Genomic DNA, 13,846 nt, shown 5'->3' on the forward strand with positions numbered 1-13,846 from the left:
TTTCATACATTAGATTCAAGTGGGTTATGAATTCCCATTTTTACCCCAAATACAGATTGCAGAATCACATCGGTTACACATCCACATTTTTACGTAATGCCATATTAGTAACTGTTGTATTCTGCTACCTTTCTATTCTCTACTATCCCCCTCCCCTCCCCTCTCCTCCCATCCTCTCTCTCTACCCCATCTGCTGTAATTTAATTCTCTCCCTTGTTTTTTTTCCCCCTTTCCCCTCACAACCTCTTATATGTAATTTTGTATAACAGTGAGGGTCTCCTTCCATTTCCATGCAATTTCCCTTCTCTCTCTGGAGGGATAGTTTTAAAAATGTTATTCTATAGGTTTTACAGATCCATTGTACAGCATGCTGACCATAGTTAATAATGCAACATATTTCAAAATTGCTAAAAGAGTATATTTTAAATGTTCTTGTCACACAACATTTAAATGGTAAGTATGCGAGGTGATGGATCTGTTAATTACCTTGATTTAATCACTGTTCAGTGTACACATATATCAATACATCATCTTGTACCCTATAAATGATTATTATTTATTAATTTAAAAAGCAGTTAGACTTGTGACTCTAATATAGAAATTTAAGAATATAAATGTTCACAAATTGTATCAAATGTTTTAAAATCTGAGTTATTGTATTTATAAATTTGGTTAATTGGATTTGTGAGTCACTTAAGGACCAAGTGACCTTTCTTGTTGGATTAGTGAATCTTCCTCTTTAAGAACTTGAAATTTTGGGAAAATACTTTCAACAATGCATAAAATGTTTGAAGGAATTTAACTGAGTTTGTGAACAAGATTAATTTTTTGGAAATTTAATTTGAAAACCCTATGAGAGAATGTATACTTAATGTCTAAATATGCCAAATTAATTTTAAATTAATGAAATTGCAAATAAAATGTTTCTCCAAATCAGAGCAGGGGGCTGTTTCCCTTCTCCTCCCCCTTCCTCCCTTCCATTCTCTCCTTGCCTCTCTCTTTCATTCACTCTTTCCTTTGAAACAATGTTGGAGGGAAGTTGAAATGGACATAATGTTTATGCCTCTCCCATTCATGTTGAGATCCTCACCCCAGGGATGATGGTACCAGGAGGTGCCTTTGGACCATGTGTCAGTCACCTGTTGTTGTGACAGACTACCTCAAACCATCAACTTAAAGCAGGAAATGTTTATTTTGGTTCACAGTTTCAGAGGCTTCAGTTCATGGTCACTTTGCCACTGTTTCTGGGCTTGTGATGAGGCACAACCCTGTGGTGCGCCATCAATCGATCATCCACTGATGAGGGCACAGTCCATAAGAGCCAATCGCCTTTTAAAGGTACTAACTCTAAAGACTGCAACGGGAACCAAGCCTTCAACACGTGAGCTTTTGGGGGACATTTCACATCCAGTCATAGCAGGAAGTGATTAGGTGAGGAGGGAGGCAGAGCTCCTGGGAATGGAATTGGTGCTCCTATCAAAGAAGCCCCAGAGACAACCTTCATCCTGCTGCCATGTGAGTCACAAGGAAAAGATGCCTTCCATGAGGAACTAGCCCCTGCCAGCTCCTAGATATAGGACTTCCAGTCTCCAGAACAGTAGAAAATTAATTTCTGTTTATCAGTTGCCCAGGTTATGGTGTTTTGCATAACAGCCCAAACAGATGAAAACAAGACTGAGTCATTTGCTTTGACATTTATGAAAAGAAACTAATACACAGGAGATGGGGACAACCTGGGAGGAGGGGCAGGCCTGGGTAATCCTGTTCCCCATTGGAGGTCTGCAGGATGTTCCCTTCTAGTGCTCTTTGGGGTTGGCTTACCAACTCCCTTTGACCCACTGACACAGCTCCTACGGGTGGCCTAGTGGGTCTACCAGGTCCTGCAGAGAGGCTGTAGCCGAGCTGTGGAGAGGCCATGGGGTGGGCTGCATTCATGTGAGCTCGCCATACAAGCGTAGGGTCCGAGGGACTGTGGGAAAGGTGCCCACCTTCCACGTAGACAAGGTTGCTCCACGCAGCCGCGGGCAGAGCAAAGACCATCCACTGACCTCAACCTCCCACTTCCCAACCTGTGCAGAGGAAGTGGAAGCGGGGCAGACCTGAATGGAAGTCCCCACTGGAGCTGACCAATAGCGTTAGAGCTTCCAGACCCTAATTAGCATAAGTTTGGACCAGTAGCATTGGTGCTTCTTTCAAACCCTCATTAGCATCAGATTGGACCAATAGCAGCGAGCCAAGTGTTATATAAACCCTTGGAGCCTCGCATTTCGAGGGAGAAAAGTTGCAGTCGGGTCTTCTCCTGTATGGAGGGTCTCCGGTTCCTGTTGTTGGGTGAATTCTGGTCTCAGGCTCGCTTGTCTTGGGTTGTGTATTTCATTTTTCAAATTCAGGCGACAAGGACCCTGACAGAGGAGGGAATTGTGGGTGGGCTTCTGGGGTTTCCTGCCACACTGGGGGCCATGCCACCTGCCTCAGAGGCCGGGAGTCGCATTTCACCTCAGAACTCGTTTTCACTGTGGTGGTGGAAAGCTCTGTGTCCACCAGGTAAGTGAGGAAGCGCTGAGTCCCCCGGCGCTCCAGCTGAGACCCCGCCTCGGACCCAGAAGTGGGAAGACGAGAGGGTCAGGGAACCGCCGGGCAGCGGTCCAGGCAGAATCCCGGCGGCCTGCTTAGTTGGGTCGCTGGACTGTGCATTCCCTTGGCCTCAGGTCTCCTGAAGCCAACAGACAGATATGCCTTCCACTCACCAGGGTGCGGAGGTTTGGATGTGAGAGTCCCCCAAAAGCTCGCTTGGGGGATGCAGGAAGGTTTGGAGGAGAGATGATTGGGCTACAACCTTGATGTAGTCCATTAATGAATCCCTGGTGGGGTTGATTGGAACCTGGTGTCCCTTGGGGGCGTGGCAGTGGGTGTACAGTTCCTGTCTGGGAATTGGGTTCTCTGCTCCCTGAGCGTCCTGTGAGCCGCTTCCCACTGCCATGCTCTTCTGCCACGACGTTCTGACTCACCTTGAGCCCGGGGAATGGGGGACTGAAACTGAACCTTCGGATAAACTTTTCCTTCCCTCTAGTTCTGGTCACATCTTTTGGGCACAGCAGTGAGACAGTTGACTAAAACACAGGGTGAATTACCCAGGGCAGGTTGGGTGGGTGTGGCCAGTCAGGCATTCCCTGGGAGATGGGGTTGAATACTTTGGGGGCTGGTACATGGGATGATTTGGCCCCAGAGCCTGGGAAATGGTGGCAAGTGTGCCAGTGAACAGGGACCTTTGTCTCTATGCCTGAAGAAAACTTGGGGTTGTTGCCTTCTGGGAGAAGCCATTTCCCATTGGCTTTCACTTATCCTTAGACTACTGTCCTTGCTCTCCTCTCAGATGGAGTGTTGGTGACATCGACAGGGCTGCTGATTCAAGTTCAGACTCTGCTTGTTACTGAACTGTATGAATTTGGAGAGTCATTTTCCTCCTAGGCTATGCTTTCTTCAGGTGATATAAAAAATCCCCGAATCAGGGCTGGGGTTGTGGCTCAGCGGTAGAGTGTTCGTCTCCCATGCATGGGACCCTGGGTTCAATCCTTAGCACCTTGTAAAAAATAATTGAGTGAAACAAAAGTATTGTGTCCAACTATAAAATAAATATTTTTTTAAAAATCCTCGAATCCTTGTCTTCCCTGCTCACTGTGGAGTTAAATAAGCTGAAAAACTTCACATGTTGTGCTTGAGGCCATTCTTGGCAATTCTTGGTAAGTAAGAGCCATTCACATCATTGTCTTATGTGAATTTCTTTCCTTGTTTAGGTTGAGGGGTCCCTCCCACCACCATAAGAAAACACCAGGGAGCATGCTGTGGAAAACTGGGATGACTGCTAAGAAAGTAAGTTGAGGATACTGAAGATGTTTATGTTTATTCCTTCTGCCTGTTTATTTCCCTTGCAAGAAGGAGCTTGCCTCTTAGATCATTAAACCAAAGAGGAACCAAAATCGCCTAGAGGTCCCATTACTGAGGCCCTGATGTTGCAATTCATCGTCCCCCCCCCCCCGGGGCTAACCACATGCTGGGACCAGTGGTCTTCCCACCTACCCAGATAGAGAGCTATGACCAGGGGAAATGGGACCCCAGTGAAATCATGGGGAGGGAGCACCAACATTTTAAAAAATCACTGGGGAATAAGTAGCCAAAAGGGAAAGGATGGTAGAGTGCTCAGAGAGGCAACATGGATTTCGAGGAAGAAATACTATGGCCTCTATGGCATGCAGAATGGTGGCCTCCAGAGAGACCTTCTCTCTGCCTCCTCTCAAACTGTGAATATGTTACCTTGTGTGGCAAAGGGGACTTTGCAGACAAAATTAAGGATTTTGAGATGGGAAGATTATTCTAGATTGCCTAGTTGGGCTCAGTGTAATCAAATGAGTCCGTATATGGAGAACGGGAACCATAGACCAAGGAACGTGGGCAGTCTCTAGAAGCTGGAATAAGCAAGGAATGGATTCTCTTCTAGATCCTTGAAAGGAACCAGCTAATGACTTGATTTTAGCCCAGTGAGACTCCAACCTCCAGTTAATGAAGATTTATTTATAATAAAAATAGCAAATTTGCATTAAGCCACCAAGTGTGCAGTAACTGAACATAGTAGCAGGAGAAGGCCGACACAGGGGCCCAAGGTATAAAATGCCCCAGGAAGGAAAGAGTGGTTGACTGTCCAAAATCCCAGGCACACATGTGGTGGCAGAATGGACATCCCTCTAATCAGGGTAGGATGTGTAGTTTTCAAAGAAAGGTGGAAATGACAGGTTGTGAAGATGAGGCTCAGGAAGAAAGGTGACACTTCAGTGACCTGGGAAAGGAATGATAAGAAGCCAGGATGGGGATGGAGCAGGCTTTCCACCTAGCTGCAGAGATGTCAGGGGCAGATAAAGAATGGGGGAAATTCCTAGATGCTGCCCAGGCTGTATAAGTAGATGGGCAGTAGCCAGTAACAGGGCACTTGGGAAGCTGTTGGCCGTACCAGCTGGACATTTCTGAAGGCTTCCAACATGAAGCAGGCCAAGTCACTGGCTAGGGTGGGGTTGAGTCTAAGACGGAACTGGAATATCAAATAGGTGACCAAGAACTGTAGTAAAACAGCAGTTAAAAAGGTGAGAATCCAGGGTGATACTGTTTTGGGGGAATAAGATACAAATCTAGGTACCAAAATAGGTTCCAGAGAAGGGGAGGAAGAGCAGCCTTGGCCTTGGGAGGCTGAGGCCAGACATCAGGATACTGACTTGGAGGGGTTAGCTCTCTTGGTACCATTAGGTGTGGCCTTGGCAGGAGGGGAACAAACAGAGCAGCAGAGCTTGGGGTCAGCAGGACCCACTGTGGACAATAGAAACAGGGTCAAGGGCTGGGGTTGTGGCTCAGTGGTAGAGCGCTTGCCTAGCATGTGTGTGGCACTATGTTCAATCCCCAGCACCACATAAAAATAAACAAATACATAAAGGTATTATGTCCATCTACAGCTAAAAAATAATTTTTAAAAAAGGAACAGGGTCAAGATATTGGAGTAGGCAGTAAGAGCAAAGCATAAATAACCAAGGGTGAAGCTCTTCCCCATTACTCTTCCCACATTCCCAGTTGAGCCCCCTAATCTATAAGAATGGAGCAGATTAGAAGGTCAAAGTGAGGAGGAGGGAAGGTGGGTGGGTGAATGCCACCAAGGGAAAGCCATCTACTTCTCTGACGACCTTGTTTCAAGGTGAGGATGCTTGCCCAGAGTCCTGATGCTACTAAGTGGCAGAGGCAGAAATGGCTCCGGGTCTCTGCACTGCCTGGCTTGGGCTGTTTCCCTGCATGGAAGCCAGCTCTTCGACAAGGCCAGGGCATGATTTGCACTTGGCCTGGGCCCACATGTGAATAGTTTACAAGTGAAAAGCAATCTTGGCTCTCCTTCAGCAGGGAACATTCTATTTATTTGAATACTTGAGAACTGGACACCAGGTTTTGTAAAGCTGTTGCCTTTGCTGTATTGGCTGAGGGTCAGTGGGAGTGGAGATGAGGTGGGAAAGGACTGGCAATAGAGCCAACAGGTCCTGTGGAGATTTGCCTTCTGCATTTTCTCTCTGTTTTAATTCAAATGAAATGTCCTCCCATGGAATATTCTGTGATGAAAACCTCTCCAAAGTAGAAATCATTCACTCTCCATTATCACAGATGGTAGAGTGAGATGCAAAAATAAATCAATCTGCAAACCAATATTTGTTGAGGAGCTGTTGTTCTGAATGGGGTCACAGCTAGCTCACATTTGGTACTATTGTCAATCACACACTCCAGGTCCCATCTTGAGACATTCTGTTGAGATAGGTTTGCATGGGGCCCCTTGGGCCTCCAATGGCCTTTCTGATGCACATTAAAGATTGAGACCAACAATGGTAAGATTTTTGTCTATGACAATGTCACTTTTGGGGGTTTGATCATCCTTGCCTCTACAGCATTCTAGCTTGCTGAAATTGCACAGAGGCAAGAATGAGACACCAGTGAGCCTAGCAGGCTGCCCAGAGTTTGCACACTGCTTGCTAAGTCTCTGCTTGGCTCTGCCTCATTAAGGGTATGGAGTTATGCTTCATTTTTTGGAGAAATGATATGCTGGCATAGAATTCATGAATCTGAGCATGTGAATGTTTCCCTTGACAGTGTTAAAAGCCTATCACCTAAGTCTTTCCAAGTTCTCTCTCGCTTATGTGCCACATGTGGGCTGCACTTCCAGAATAAGTCATCCTCTCTTTGAACATGTGATTCCCATTAGCCTGCTGGATTCCTCTGATGGGGTTGCTCTGGGCGGTAAATGAACCTCCCTCCTCTTGTTTTACCTGTTTGGCGTAGGGGAAAGGAGCAGGCACAGCTTTTGCTCTCTGATGATGGTGGACTATTTCCAGATGCTAAGTGTGTAATCCCTTTGGTTCTGCTGTGCCTGCCAAGTGAGAGCATAACAACTGCGTTACAGAACAGAACAGAGAGTAAAACAAAAGTGTGACAGGACAATTCTCTGAGCAGGCTGTGCTCAAGGAAAATGAGCACAATGTCATTAGCGTGCATGCCAGCCCAATCTTCCCCCTCTATGTGTTTTAAAAGAATTCTGAATGAGAAAATCATTGAGGGGAAAGGTAAGTTATGGCTTGATAGTGCAAAAAATATCTATGTGTTTCTCTAGCTCCAAAGCAAGGAGGCCGGATTTCTTTGAAAATTGTTGCTCAGTGAATAGGCAAGCATTTCCCCCAGAGGTGGTGGGGCAGAACTTAACGATGCCCTGTCTTCTGTCTCTGCCTTCCTTGTGTTGCCTCCATGGGGGAAGCTTTCTGGAAAGTGGGAGGTGATGTGTCACATGCAGAGAGGTGTGGGGGAGAGAAGTGAGCATCTCGTGCTGTGTGTAATGGAGTCATTTCATCTCAACTATGGATGGTCTAGGAATCCTTCAAGGTATCCTGAGCCCAGCACTCTGCCTCACTCTGAAAGTTGGCCACTTGGCGGACTTCTCTGCTCTTGGGCTCTACCTTTCCAAAGGACCTTTAAGGGTAGCTCATGGATTGCCACCTGCATTCCAGCCTGTCGCCTGCCTCGTCACATTTCCCTCCAACTCTCCCTGCCACTGTTGATCTGTTTGTTCCTGGCTCTTGGTCAGGTTCAGCCCCAACCCTTCAGGCTCTGGCGGTATCCCCAATCCTGGCTTGTTTGGCCTCCATTTTACACTACCCTGTAACTAGTGAATGCTTGATCCGCATGGTTTCTGTCTTCACAGTAGTCATGAAACAGTTCTGGGAACCTGGGTTTGGGAACTTTAAAGTATGGTTCCTGACTGTTCCCTGTGTCAGTGATTTATCCAAGAAGGAGACAGGAAGTTCATCCTTATACCTTTGCAACTAGGTGGACCAGATAGTCAAGGAATTAACTGATGTCCTGGTGTCTTTATTGAGTCTGTGTGTGCTGTATTTTCAGGATCTTAAACCTCTCTGAGATAGCAGGCATCCTCAAAGAGGGACTCGAATGTGTGGTTCAATTTGGAGTGTGCCTAGGATGTTTCAATAGTATTTTAGAATGTCATCTGTTTTGAGTGAAATGATGTTGTTCAAACATCTCACTTCCATTTGTAGTATCATAGTCTTCTGCGTTATAAATCCACTTTGTCAAGTCATTAGGCAAACATTTTTGGAGCCCATTTTCACTTCTGTCCCAATCTTGATAACTACTATTTGATAGTAAGTATGGTTCAAGGGTAAGAAGAGATGACCAGCATTTCTACAAGTTGGAAATGCAGCCAAATGCAAGGTGACATGCAGGGGTGAATTTGTATGTTGGAAGGAAGCATATCAAGTCTGGGGTTAAAATAAAGTACCAAATGTACCATGTAAATAAGGGCATCCTTTCTGTTCCACTTTGGCTAGAGGGAGAATAATTGATTTTGAAATCACCTATGTTAAATTCTTTGGAAAAGTTATGGCACATTTCAAATATTCTCTTTGTTTTAAAGTTGGAGAAATACCCCTGTAATATTTTAGCCTGCACCTTTAGTGAAAATAAAACTGGCAACTTATAGAGTTTATCCCATTAGTATTCAATTATATTTCCCAGATAAACAGCTGGAGGCCATCTCTTCAGTGACAAATGTGTTTGATTTGACTTAATCACCACCACAAGGCACATCATTTACTAACATTTGCTGTAGTACAATTTTAACAAGTAGGGTGATTCACCCTGGGAGGAGAGAGAGAATGCAGAACACCTAGAGGCGATGAGAGAGGCAAAGGCAAGCCTGGGGTTAGAAAGGTACTTGTGCTTCCAGCATAACCTCACTTTTATTGAATTGAAACCTCCATGTAGAAGAAGCACACTGATCTCAAGAACTACTCCTATTTGAGCACTTCTAGCACCCAGGTCAAGAAATGGAACATTGCAGCAGCCCACAGCCACCCTTCCATGCCTTCCTCCCCTAAAACAACAAGGATCACTCTGTGTGTTGACCGATGTTTTCATGGCTAGGGTGTTAGATTTGGGGGACTCTGTCCTGAAGTTTACAAGTGGCCAGAAGTGGAACCAAGGGATGTGAGTCCTTTTCCTTGCATGTCCTGGGAAGCCACAGGAGTCTGTTTCCTTCTGCAGTTCACCTCTTTGGCTTAGACATGGGCAGACACCTGATCTGGGTCCTTCCTGCCTGGGTTGCTGCCCGGCTCTAATGACATAATGGATGTGAAAACACTTTGAGCAGGATGAAGCATTGTACAATTATTGCACCCTTTAACTAGTGTAGTGCAGACACAATAGTAGCATGGGGAGTTACTCTGAAGAGGAGGAAGTTACGTGCACATGTATCCAAACCCAAAGAGGTATGGAGCCTAATGGTTATAAGTGGCCTTGAATATTGCTCTGAATCTGGAGAAATGCCATTAATTTAGCTCTTTAGGGCCTAACCCTAATGAGTCTAGAGTCAGGGAGTATTCTCCATATGATCTAATGGAGTTTCTTCTGTTAGATAGCTGTTCTGCTTTCCCAGCTACGTCTACTTTATCAAAAATGGGAACTGTTGGTTATTCATAAAGTGAATCATAACCTAGCAGATTATGATTAGATGATCAGGACAGGAATTAAAATATATTACCTCCTAGTAGAGGACCATCTTTACAGGGAGGGTGGCATCTCCGTACCTGGGCTGTGAAGCAGCAGGTCCTTGTGCTTTCTCTAGAGGCCTGTGGAACCTGGGTTGGTACTGCATAGCTCCTTCATTCAGCTCTGGCTATGTCACAGAATAATAGCAGTGTCCCCTGCCCAAAGACATTTCTAATTTCTCAGAAATGTTTTCTTATCTCATTAAATTCCCTGCTTATTTTGTTATGTTTTCATCACAGTCAGTTCTCCTGGCTTTCCATTCCTGTGTCAAAAAGGTTGGTTGTTGCCTACCAAGAATACGATTTCTAAAATATTTATGTCAGTGATTTGCTCCTGCTGAGTCTAGGCAGGGAAATTCTTTCCCACTTGTTCTGCAGTGGCATTTCTTTGGGCTTTCTATTATTTTTACTGGTATTTATTAATTTGGTGGTGGTGTCTCCTTGCTTGTCCTCAGTGGAGGGAACTGTGTCCAGCTGTGGCATTTCCTCATGGCTGGATATGTGCTGGTCTGCTGCAGGCACTTCTGCCCTGGGCCATGGTCCTTTCAGAGTCCCCAAGAGCTGCATGGAGCTCTGGAGACCAGTCCCCAGTGTGCGTGTGCGGCAGATTCACGCTGGGGAGAGATTGGGTCTTTCACTATGTGCCCTAAGGTGCTGAGGCCTGTGGATGTGAAACCCTGCCTCCAGCTCCCAGGGTGCAGTGCTGCAGGGGTTGTCTTCAGTTTTACCTTCCCAGGTCCATCATACTTGTGTGCTACCAGCCCAGCCCATCTCTGGGAGTGGCAGTTTCTGACTGAGTGTTGAAAAAGAGTCCCCAGTTGGACAAGGAGAGGGGGAGTTGTGGGGGAAAGTGTTTGGATTCTGATGGCCTTGAAAACCAGCGTTCCTAAAGGAGAGGGGTTGTTCTGCTGCTCCAGTTTCCCATGACATAGACCGTGAACTGGAGAGCAGATGTTGGAGAAGGGAGAGTGGTTTGTGTCTGCGTTCAGCCCAGGCCAGCCCTCAACTCTTATTTTTCCATCCTGTTCCATTGGCTTCCTAGAGCAAAATCTCCCTAGTCTTTCTAGAATATGATTATCCTGGTTTTTCATGGAGTTGTGATTTTTTTTTCTGTTTTCAAAGGCATTTTAATTAAAAGTTGGGAAAGGCTGTTTTAGGACTGCTAAGTACATGACATATAAAACCAGGAGCTGAATGCAGCCTATTACTGCTTAATGTTATAATCGTTATATTTATCCTTTTCCTTCAACCTGTCTTCTTTTCTGCTTAATGAAGTTCTTTGTTTTTTCCCATCAAAAATATTATTTCTGTTAAATAATTGGAGCTTTTCTATTTCCACTTAAATATAATTGGAAGAAAACTTTTCCTATCAGCCTAATATTCTTTTGTAATTAAACCTATTTAACTAAATCAAATTGTGTATTCTGTTCTTGACACATTTGGACTGGCAGCTCTGTTCTGAGCCCTGGTTTGGTGGTGGGTTGGAGAATCAGCACTGGCTCCCTTCTTCCTGATCTCCACTGTTATACTTTTGTATCTTGGAAGCTTAGTGTTTTTTTTCTTCCTTCTCTGTAAACCTTTCAAATAAAAAAAGACACTGTACAATTTTTAAATTACCTATTTTAGGTGCATTTCATTTTTTAATGGGTGATTTGATACAGTAGGGCCAACATGATAGTTGGCCCTCTGTATCCCTGGATTCCACATCTGCATATTCAATCAACCTCTGATTGAAAATATTTTGAAAAAATATTGAACCTGTACAGACTGTTTTGGTGATTATTCCCTACATATTCCAGTAAAACAACTATTTACATAGCATTTGCATTGTACTAGGTATTATAATTAATCAAGGGATGATTTATAGTATATGGGAGCATTGCGTAGGTTATGTGCAAATGCTATGCCATTTTACATAAGAGATTTGAACCTCGGTGGATTTTGATGACCAAGGAATGGCTGTTTCCTCCTAAAGTGGTCTTGACAAGTGATACTAGTAGGTGTTGGGCTTCTCCCAGTACTCAGTAGCCTCCATGCATCATGAACCCATGGTCAGTCTCTATCCCAGTCTCCCCTGAAGTCCAGGCCTGTGTGTCTAGCCATTTGGTTACCTCCTCTTCAAAGTTGAGCGGTGTCTCCAATTAAAGTCACTTGGCCATTCTTCTTTTCCTGCCAAGATTGTTCCCAATTTATATCTTTTTGTCTTTCCATCTCAGGGGCCCCAATCCACCAGTTGTCTAGCCCCAAACTTTGGAACCACTGTGGACTTTTCCTTGTCACATTGTGTTCGATCCATCAACAGGTACTACTGGCTCTAATTTCCAAATACATCCTGAGTCTGTGCCCTGTTCACCACCACCACCTCTGCATTCCTGTTTCTCCGTCTCTACCATCCCTTCTAACTGGTGTTCTTATTTCCACTTTTACTTCCTGCAGCACGGTTTCCCCCACCTCCAGCAGCCAGAATGATCCATCTAAAAGGCAAATCCAATTATGTTCCTCCTCTTGCATCTCCCCAGTTCATTCAGAATGAGATGCACGGTCCTCTGTGCTGTGTGATCTTGCCGTAGCACCTCCTCTCCTCCCTCGCTCCACCTTACTCACTGTTCTTCATGCCTGTCAGAACAGTATTCCACCTACTATGTGCACGGCTCAGCTCCTCCATCCCTGTTGTGTATCCAAACATCACTTTATCAGAAAAAGTCTTTCCTAACCACCTGTGATAATGACAACCTAACCACCCCACCTTTTGGCCCCACTTCCTGTCTCTTGGTAGCACTTGACACCATGTGTATGTGTTAGTATATGTGTTGACTGCTTGTCTTCCCTCAACTTTGTTCACTGCTCTCTCTCCAGTGCCTAGAATAGCTCCAGGCACAATCCATAGATGACAAACCGATGAATGAATGGACTTCAATACTTTAGGATTGTGCTTCTCAGTTTATTAAATACCTTCATCTGGTTAGTAGTTTGCAAAATATTTTTCCACTCTATAAAATTGTCTACAAAGTCTCATGAAGGAGAATAATAATGTACAGTGGGTATAATCGGAGCTACTTAGTTCAGCGGAAGGGGCAGAATGAGGGCAGAGCTGCACTCTTCTATCTCCAAGCTCCTCTCAGCCCTTCCCTTCCCCATCAAAGCCCAGATATGCTTAAAATCTGCAAGTATAGGTCATCTCACTCAATCCCCAGAACTACCATAGGAGATGGACAAAATCACCCTGCTTTCATAGATGAGACAAATTGTGGGATGGAGGAAGTTAGCCAGGATGCTGTGGTCACTTAAGCCATATGGCCACGATGTGGCAGAGCCCAGTGCCAAGCCAGGTTTGTTACCTCCAGATTTCGATCTCTTCCCTCTGTAATACTTCCTTGCTCCCTTGATTCTCTCCCAACTAATCATCCTTTGTCTTCATCCTGTTTTCTTTCAATATCTTTCTCTCTATACTATATTACATGCTTTGGGGCTTTTCTTTTATGGACATTCTTGGCCAGAATCCTGAGAATTTTTCTCTCTTTCCCTCTCTCTTTCTCTTTGCTGAGATCTCTCTAGATCTGGGAAATATTTTTTTCAGTTATTTCCTTAATTATGATTTCAAGGTTACTTACCTTTCCTATTCCTTCAGGGAATTCTATTATTCAGTTTGCATAATTTAAATCTATTTTTAGGGGCATCAAATTTTCCCCTAAAACATGGAGGGGTGTTTGTCGAAACCTTTTGTTTTGACACAGAAACCATTATAGTAATGCCCCCTTATCTGCAGTTTTGCTTTATGTGGTTTCAGTTATCCTTAGTCAACTGTGGTATAAAATATTAAATGGAAAATTCCAGAAATAAACAACTCATAAGTTTTATATTGTGCATGGTTCTCAGTAGCAAGACACAATCCTGTGCTCTCTTCTTTCATCTCATCAAGGGTGAAAGTCACCCTTTTCCAGTGTGTCCACACTGTATATACAACCTGCCTGTTAGGCACTGAGGAGCTGTCTTGGTTATACCTGACTGCAATGTGCAGTGGTGTGATAGTGCTTCTGTTCAGGGAACCCTTGTTTTACTTAATACTGGCCCAAAGGTGCATGGATGGTGATAGTGGCAATTTGGATTTGCCAAAGAGAAACCATGAAGTGCTTCCTTTAAGAAATGAAAAGTTTATCACAGGTTTGTATGTATAGGAGAAAACATAGCATGCATAGGGTTTGGTCTTATCTGCAGTT

The 13,846-nt window shown here is 44.6% G+C and overlaps 1 long non-coding RNA gene across 1 annotated transcript in view; it reads left to right on the top strand.

Moving 5' to 3' along the window:
- The first annotated feature begins 2,529 nt into the window (after nucleotides 1–2,529).
- The window catches only part of LOC144374665 (uncharacterized), a 33,833-nt gene continuing 22,516 nt past the window's right edge, over nucleotides 2,530–13,846 (top strand). Inside the window, exons 1-2 of the long non-coding RNA XR_013434015.1 lie at nucleotides 2,530–3,484; nucleotides 3,795–3,870. This is a non-coding gene — a long non-coding RNA (uncharacterized LOC144374665). The remainder of the gene's footprint in view (nucleotides 3,485–3,794; nucleotides 3,871–13,846) is intronic.

The sequence above is a fragment of the Ictidomys tridecemlineatus genome, unplaced genomic scaffold (genome assembly GCF_052094955.1).
Source record: "Ictidomys tridecemlineatus isolate mIctTri1 unplaced genomic scaffold, mIctTri1.hap1 Scaffold_81, whole genome shotgun sequence".
Taxonomy (NCBI): Eukaryota; Metazoa; Chordata; class Mammalia; order Rodentia; family Sciuridae; genus Ictidomys; species Ictidomys tridecemlineatus.